Source organism: Stegodyphus dumicola, chromosome 5, assembly GCF_044657685.1.
Source record: "Stegodyphus dumicola isolate Sdum_Otavi_A_Nest chromosome 5, ASM4465768v1".
Lineage (NCBI taxonomy): Eukaryota > Metazoa > Arthropoda > Arachnida > Araneae > Eresidae > Stegodyphus > Stegodyphus dumicola.
The window spans coordinates 104953431-104962597 of NC_140772.1; positions in this window are offsets into that span (position 1 = coordinate 104953431).

A 9167-nucleotide genomic window follows, 5' to 3' on the forward strand; every position below is an offset into this window, starting at 1 on the left:
AGATTATAATACACTGGTTTTCAAATGTTAAGCTCGCAATGCAAATTAGCAATCTTCGAAAGCATAGTTGAATTTGAAAGGCTGAAAATCGCTGCGAATGCAAATAATAGTATGCAAATATTGATCCAATCACGGTTGGTTGTCAAAACATACGCTAATAAGCAGTCACTGAAGATGCCATCATGGAGGAGGCTCATTTAAATGCTGATACGAAGTGTTTATAACATTCTTAGGATAGGTTTTAGATAATATAATATGTTTCTATGACTGAAAGAAGACAAATGGCAGATAGTGAACGCTGGTTGCTGTATGACACATTGAAGCAAAAGAGTTAATCAAAGTTGTCGCTTTTCTTTAGCGTTGATCAATCGATAATTTCTCGAATGTGGAAACAATTCTAAATGGGTCAAACAGTTGTCCAGAAACCTGTGTCCGGTCGACGAAGAGTCTCTTCCGATTGCTATAATAGCCAAGCGGAATCGCCGAGCGACCACCACAACTGTTAGATCTATGGTTGCAGCGTCACGTGATAACACAATATCTGACTGTATTGTTTGCCGAACGCTTCGCGTGAAGGGACTGCTCTCCTGTGTACCAAGTGTCTGTGTTCCACTAACCACCCAATCCAGAGTAGCAAGATTAAAATGAATCAGTATCCCAGTAATGAAAATCAGTATATCTACGCAATGTTCCGTTCACGGAAGAGTCCAATTTTGTCCTGGAATCAGTTGATAAACGCGTAAGGGTCTGAAGAGAAAGAGGATCAAGATATCAAGTTCGGAACATCATCGAAGATCACGTATTCAGAGATGGCAATATCATGATGTAGGATGAAATTTCAATCGATGACGGCTGCGCAGTATTGAGATGACCCTCCACGAAACTCTGCGCTGCAGCAGTTGATCCTGATTTCCTTTTTATGGATGATAACTCTCTTCTCCATCCAGCCAAGATCTTTAAGAGTGATTAAGATCTTGGAGAGTGAGGACGTTTCTCGTATGGATTCGCCTCCGTATTCCTAACTTTAACCCTATTGAAAATCTTTATGATGCCTTCGGGCATGCTGTTATTTGCACGTTTATCTCCTTTAGGCAGTCTCAGATAGTTTAAAATTGTTCTAATTGAGGAACGGCCAATGCTATCATCTGGATGATTGATCACTTCATTGATAGCATGGGAAATAGTTGTAAATTTTGTGTGAAGGTCCAGGGTAGTCACATGCCTTATTAATGTAAGTTTTGTTTATCTGTTTTTAGCTTTATACATCAATTTGTTAATGACTCAAATATGACGTCATCGTATAATTTATGAAAATTAATGAATTTTTTTCATTTTTGTACAGTAATTCTTGCTTTCTTTCATGCATCATATTTGGTACCGTCATATGCAATTTGGTGTTAATCACAGCTTTACTTTTCTATTTTTGTTGAGTTTACCGTTGCATGCTTAACGTTTTGAAGCCAGAATAGTTCCTTGTATTGCACAAGGGATGTTCTAAACTCAAGAATTCCTTATATTGCAAGATGGAAGAGAAATCGTATGTGGAGTTTTAAATACAATGCACATTCCTTCTATCCTATCACCTCTATTGACTTCTGTGTTTTTTCTTATTTATGAACTAATTTATAATTATTACACAGTTTTAGACAATATATTTCAAAATCCCAACAAACCTAGAGTTTTGCTTTATAGTTACTGAAGTGTAGCTCATTTGGTGTTAGCAACGTCTTGAATCAAGGGGCAGAATCAATTCGCAGGTTTAATGTCAACTCATTCATTTGTTACGGCAGTGAAGGAGCAATCGATAAACCGGTACTGTAGTAGCACTACCATGAAGAACACGAGAATAATTCTTATCATACTATTTTCGGAACGGAAAAATAGATTTATATCTTGAGATTTATCAACTCTATTGATTTTTTTGACAAAATTTTATTTAAAATAAATTTAAATGTAAACCTTGTCGGAATTTAAAATTTTAAAATTTATATTTTTTTCTTCGAATCTTGTATCTTGTATCTTCCTTGCGTTGTTGGTAAATGGTTCGGGTAATCAGTCTAGCCTTACGAACTAGAATTTTACAATGATGAAAATTTTTAGTACTATAAGATTTGCTTCGACATAGCTATGAAATTACGATGTCTTGATCTGCACTATTAAATTATCAAAAAATTTTAGTATCTTAGATACTTTATAGTTTTTCATCCTCAGAATGCTGCTTAACGGCTATCATTCTTTATGAGTTGTCAAGTCATAAATTTGTATTTTACCTAAACATTGACACATAACTGAATGTTTATCTTCTCGCACAATTCTGAAAGCACCATAGAGTTTTCTCATTTTCTAGAGTTTGGACGCTTAGCGCTGATATCACATCTATAAATGCGAAATGCAACAAGCAGCACTTCCTAGAAACGCGCTCTTCCAGACCTGCTTTGAACGGCATTTTTCTACGACGATAGAAGAGGATTTTTTTTTTCAAAGAATCATATATTATATCTTGTTTCCTTAACGTTTTACTCCTGCCTAACATTTTATTCAGAACTGCGTCTACATCCACGTCTGGTCTAAATAATAATATATGATATTGCAGAGAATTTGACATGGCGTAGAAATGTTAGCTTCATGAGTATATTATCGTGCAGTAGTCTTTATCACTCAAATATATATTCTCAATAATGATGTTCTAAAAATTAGCTACCTCCGGCCTCCGAAAAAAAAAAAAAAAAAAAAAAAAGAATAGAAGTAATAAAAGAAAGAGCAAGCCGGTTGTGCGACATTATTTTCAAATAAGATGATTATTGCGCGTGGAATCCTCACTCATTTATCTCTCTAATTGAAGAGAATTCCTTTTCACAAACAAGTTGCTATTCATTGTAATCCAATGAGAGCGGAACGCTCTTTCGTAGCCATTCGTCGTTAATAAGGCCGTTACCGCACTGAAGTGTGCAAGGTACCAAACGTTTCACTGAATTTCATAGAACGCCTTTTCAACACCAGAGAAAGCAAACGGATTTTCTTTACGTTGGCAATGAATTTGTTTTGCGTTTTTCAACTTCGCAAATGTTTTTCTACAGGAAATCCCTTGCGGAACGCGTTGAAAGGAATTTTAAAGTAATCGCGAAACAAGGTCTTCATAACTATGCGTTTACGTATTTATTTCAAAATGGCGATCGTCAGGCGATAATGTTCTCAACGGCCGCATTTACTAGAATGCATATGCTAGAATAATTTGAATTTAGATTACTTTTCGGCACAACAAAATGATAAATTTCTGGATTTGCGTTTTCTCTCGAATAAAATATTGGGCACGCTGAATATTGCTTATAGGAAAATTTCAAAGAACTTAGTATAATGTCGTCGAAAATTCATCGAATTCAGAAAGAACATTTCTCTGAAATTTTATTAATGCTTCTCAAAACAGTGAAGTTTTTTCTTTATACTTCATAGAAATGTTCTTATTTTCAGTTTAGTATAAAATCAGGCTTTTTTGCCAGTTGGTGTGCTCAGTGTGTTGTAAGTTAATCGCTTAAAAAGTCATTTTATTTCGATCAATCTCACAGCTGTTATTTTACACGAGTATAAATATGGTAATACACTTTTTTATTTATATCTTTAAAAAAGGAACATAAAAAAATTATATATTCAGATTTTATATTATTTATATTACACCCAAAGGGGCGTTTTTTTAATGTTTTGTGTTTTATTTTATTTATTAAATATCATGTTCGCACTTAAACCACAAAACACATTTCAACAGCAATATATTCCTCCCGCCCCCCCAAAAGAAACCTCGCGGATAAAATATCCGTGCTTGAAGATGATGAAGATGCGCACGATTTTAATGGAATGCTTTGAGATCGTCGAGATTGTTAATCAGAAAGCTTTATAAAACATGAAGCAGATAATGAAAAGAATTGTATATTCCAAATCTGGGATTCCAGATGCCCATATCCGAGTGGAGGACTACGCTATTCAAACTTTTGATGTGTCTAGGTACCGTTGTTTTTCACAATGCGAGAAACATACATACATTTATTCTATACATTATACATACATTTATTTATTATTCATTATTTAATTCCTTAAAATACAATGCAGGGCTCTAATATTTGTTGGCAAAAATTTGAAAAATTATTCAGACTTTTATAGAGTACCAACGCAAAATGCCAAAACGAAATTAATAGATCTTCTGAGCTAACGCTCCTTTGGGCTAATAAAAATCTGAAAGCCTTCAGATTTTAAATTATGACCAAAATGGCGTTTTTTTAACGTTTTGTGTATTACCTTTGTTTACTAAATATGTGTTCTTCGCACTTAAACCACACAAAATTCAATTAACAGCAATATCACAAAATATTTAAAAAAATCATTTCTTTAGAATTTCAGATAGACAGTCTTCCGCGCTAGAGGTAATTTTTTTTTTTTTTTTTTTCCGTACGTGCTGCCATCGCTTTGAAATCGTTGAGTTTCTTAACCAAAAATTCGTTAAAGGTTTCCCAAATATGAAATAGATAAAACAAATTCGAAATTCAAAGTTCGGGCTTCCAGGTGCGGGTGCTCATGTTTGGGTGGAAATGTACGTTATGCAAAATTTGATGGTTCTAGGTACCGTTGTGTTATCACAATGAGAGAAACATATATAAATTTATGTAGATTCTTCATCATTCAATTTCTTTAAATATAATACAGAGCTCTAATATTTGTTGGCAACAATTTGAAAAGTGAACCGGCATTTAAAGTTTTCAACGCGATATGCCAAAACGAAATTAATAGCCTTTCTGGGCTATAACGCCCTTTGGGCTAAAAATTATTTTTTAATTTACATGTGTCTGTGCTTAAAGACGCAGCGGTAAAAAATTTAATTCTTACTACAGAATAATGGTTTTTTGTAATGAAGCAGTTCATGCGCATGTCATTTTATTGTCTTATATAAAATACATATAGATATCTGAGGAATTTGCGTGAATCAGTTTTTGATGATAATGTTTTCTCAGTAACATTTGAAATTCCTTGATCCTGTAAAATTCAACTAAAAAAATTATTCAACAATTCAAAGATATGGCAAAGAACTGATTTTACCATACAGTCAAGGCTCGTTATAAGGACCTAACGTGTCTTATAGAAAAGGGTGTTATAACGAATGGTCATCGTTGTAACGAAAATGAATTTAATCAGTTGGAAACTTTTAATATTGATCACTATAAGGGAACGGTTGTTGTAACAAACAATGACTAAATCTATTACAGTACAAAGAATCAGGTTACTTTGCGGGAAGGATATTGTTTTATGGCAATATAAAGAAAAAGAAATTATGAAAATAATGTAACTTTTTGCTGTAGTATTTGAAAGAAATAATAAAAGAAAATGATAAACAAGGGAAGAACTTTCTACAAATGTTATTTCATGCTGAAACACATATGTTGACGAACAAAAGTCTAATAATTTGAATTTGATGTGTTAAAAGTTGGAAATTACATTTATTTCAGTATTTCTGTCTGTCGACGTAAAAAATAGAGTAACTCCACCACCACCACACCATCAGACCGTAAAATTGGCTTTAGGATTAGGGAGCATTCGTTTGTTGACCAATTTAAATATTTTTAACTGTTACCTTTTGAAAGTTTTAATATTTTATTTTCCGATTACCATTCGCTAAAATTGAGCTCGCCAGAGTCAAAAGAACATTCACGAAATACATTTCACAAATCTGCTATAGCACTTTTCCAAACCGCATTTCTAACTTCATTTCGGAATCAAAACTTTACAACTAAATTTCTAACAAAATTTACACCAATAATATAATATTATTAAAGTACATAAGTTCAATAATAAATAATAATTTAAGAATTAACAATTTATTAGGGTTGTTATATAACAACCAAAGGGCTATTAATTTCGTTTTGGCATTTTGCGTCAGTTCACTTTTCAAATTGTTGCCACCAAGTATTATCGCCCTGTGTTACATTTAAATAAATTGAATAATGAGGAATCTGCATGAATGTATGTATGTTTCTCGCATTATGATAAAATAACAGTACCTAGAGCCATACGATTTTGAATAACGTAATCTTCTGCTGAATATGGGCATCTGGAAGCCCTAATTTGGAATTTGAAATTTGTTTTATTATCGATTTCATATTTTGTAACACTTCAGCGAATTTTTGATTAACAAACTCAGTGATTTCAAAGCCAGCAATGGCAACACTATACGAAAAAAAAAAAAAAAAAAAAAAAATCTCCAGCGCGCGAGACTGTGTATCGGAAATTCTAAAGATATGCTCATTTTAAAATTATTTTGCGATATTGTTGTTGAATTTAATTTTATAGTTTAAGTGCAAAGAACACAATATTTAATAAAGGTAACACACAAAAGGTTAAAAAAGGTCCCTTCGGGCGTAATGTAAAATTTGAAAGCTTTCAGATTCTTTTTTAATAAAGTATTTAAATTTATATATAAATAATAATACATTTTATAACATAAACTTTTCTTTCCGTTTTAAATTCAATTGCATCTGTTTCTTAAGTTTATTTCTTGTGACGGTGTTAGTTATTGTGCCAGGAGTCATAAACTCTAATATTATTCGATTGAGTTACTAAGAAACATTTTCAAAACATCAGTGTGTATTTTCGCAATTATGTAACAGAATGGCATGAATTTATGAATAATAGGAAAGAAAATATATTTTAATCAAAAACAATTTTTCTTAACAAAGAATTGTAATATCAGTTTTCGCACTTGGATATGGAATTTATTTGAGGGATAACTGAAGTGGGATTCCTTTCGTTCAGAAAATGTATTTTTTATTTCAAAGACTTATCTGCTTATGTGTAAAGAGTGTTTATCTCATATCTGAAATACCAAGATTGCTTCGCAAACGGAAATGAAATACAGCGGAATGCCATGCCAACATTTATTAGTGTTGCCAGTTTAAATTGCTATCTTAAAAGCAAAACAAGTGCAGTAAACTCGGAAACAAGGAGGAAAAATTGCAATCTGAAAACTTCATTTAATTTAACATTTCGAAGAGAGCTTATCATTATTTTTTTTAATTTAATAATATTAAAAATTTAATATAATTAAATTAAAAAAAATATTTATATTTAGAATCAACTCAACACTTTAGTTTTAAAAACTCCTTTTGTTTCTGAATATCTTTTTTGAATGTAAAATGCTATAAAAGGAAAAATATCGAAATACTAAAAAGTATATTTCAATTTTGAACAAAATAAAAATACGTATGTGTAGAAGTTTGCAATCTGTAGGTTATTAAAAAACTTCATGATAATGATTAGATTTTTATTGTTAATGCAGACAACAGCGTATTGGAGAACTAGAAATTTTGTGGTAAACATATTATTAGCGCTTAGAGGATGACCGGCATAAGTGACCTAACTCCGCTCGTTCTAAGACAAGTGTCATTCTTGGATTTTCCAAAATTTCAAAATGCCTTCTCCGAGTCTGCGGCCGCGCGATTCTTGGAATGAATGGTTTGTGCATGCCAGCATCATATGAAGTAACGTATTTCCCCAAAACTTTATCCGTCCAAAAAAGAACAAAGGGAAAACTTTATCCGTCCTTTTTCCCGCAACGTTAGATTATTGGTCACTTTTTGCCTAGTTGCATAGTACGTCGTCATAGCATTCAAGCTATTTTTGGAGGAAAAAACGAGTGTTTGATGTTAAACTTAATACCACGTTTTAGGGATTACTGTTTGCAAAAGCGGAGGCCCGGTGGCGAAGTGGCTAGCGCATCGCGCAGCAACACCACAGGTCCGGGGTTCGGTTCCTGGGCTGGGCAAGGTCTACCCAGCCTTTCATCTCTTGATTTCCATCACTTGGGTCGATAAAATAAGTACTAAGTTCGTTTGGGGACTAAACACTGGGGGTCCTGCGACAAGCTAACCACTTGTTCAGGGCATACCCAGGGGCCCACGGTCAGATTTCGGGCACTGCAGGCCTTGCCCATTAGGGCTGTTACGCCACTGAGTTTAGTTTGGTAGTATTGGAACAGGTTTATAGCTTTTTACAGCCAAGCGATAAATAACAGATCTTTAGTAAATTAAACAAAGGAAAATATCTATAATGATATGATAAAAAAGCAATAAAATATTAAATATTCATAAATTACATACATGCATTTATAAAACTAGAGCTATCATAACTAGTCAACCACAAACAGATGAAAATTACATAAAACTGAAAAATTAAATAGAAAATGCAGGCATAATTAAGATGGATATTTCTCATTGCTTAAACTGAAGGTTTTATAAATTGCAATAAAAAGTCATATGAATGCCATATATAGGAAATAGCGATTTCTTAGTTTATTTCAATCAAAAAGCACAATTTTAGTTCACATAAAGCCCTACACAAAAGAAACCATTTTATTTTTAAAATCCATTTTAAATCCTTTTCGTAACCAGTTTGGAGAAAAAGAGTCCTTTATTCTGTCCTTATGCATGCAGATATCACGCAAAATGTCGTTAAATTGCATTCGATAGCCTTCAAAATGGATACTTTCATTGAAATATGATGCCCGAAAATTTTTGCGATTAAAATAGTTCCTTTTCTTCGTACAAGGAATTAAAAAATATGATATGTACACACACTACACGACTTCCTTGTAAGGAATATTAAATTATATGCAGTTTCCCTGCATTTCATTTAAACATTTTGAATTAAATCTGCTTCGTCAATAGGGCATAAACCACAATAGAATAAATGCACTCTTTATACTCATTACACTTATTTACCATAGCGACACTTTGGCGCTAGGTTCAATTAACAGCGTTACATCTCATTCATTTTTTATCTCATAGTGCACAAAGATTATATCATCTGAAGAATTACCACAAGTTCTATTCAAATACTATAATAAATCTAAAACGTTATATAAAAGAAATTAAACAAATAAAAAAGAAACAGCTTTTCACAGACGATTCGGGGCCGAGCGGTAAACTCGCTGAACACTGGTAGTTCGGTCCGACGTGCTTATTCACAAAGACCGTTTCTGTTGCTGTTTGCTCCGATTGGTTAAAACAGGAAACGTAGGGTTACAGAATCTAGTGCTTGGCTGGCAACTTTTGGTTCATCGCCTTTACAATTTGTATTTGAGCATTGTGTACCAAAAAGTGGGCATAATCCATCGGAGAAACCGCAGCTCG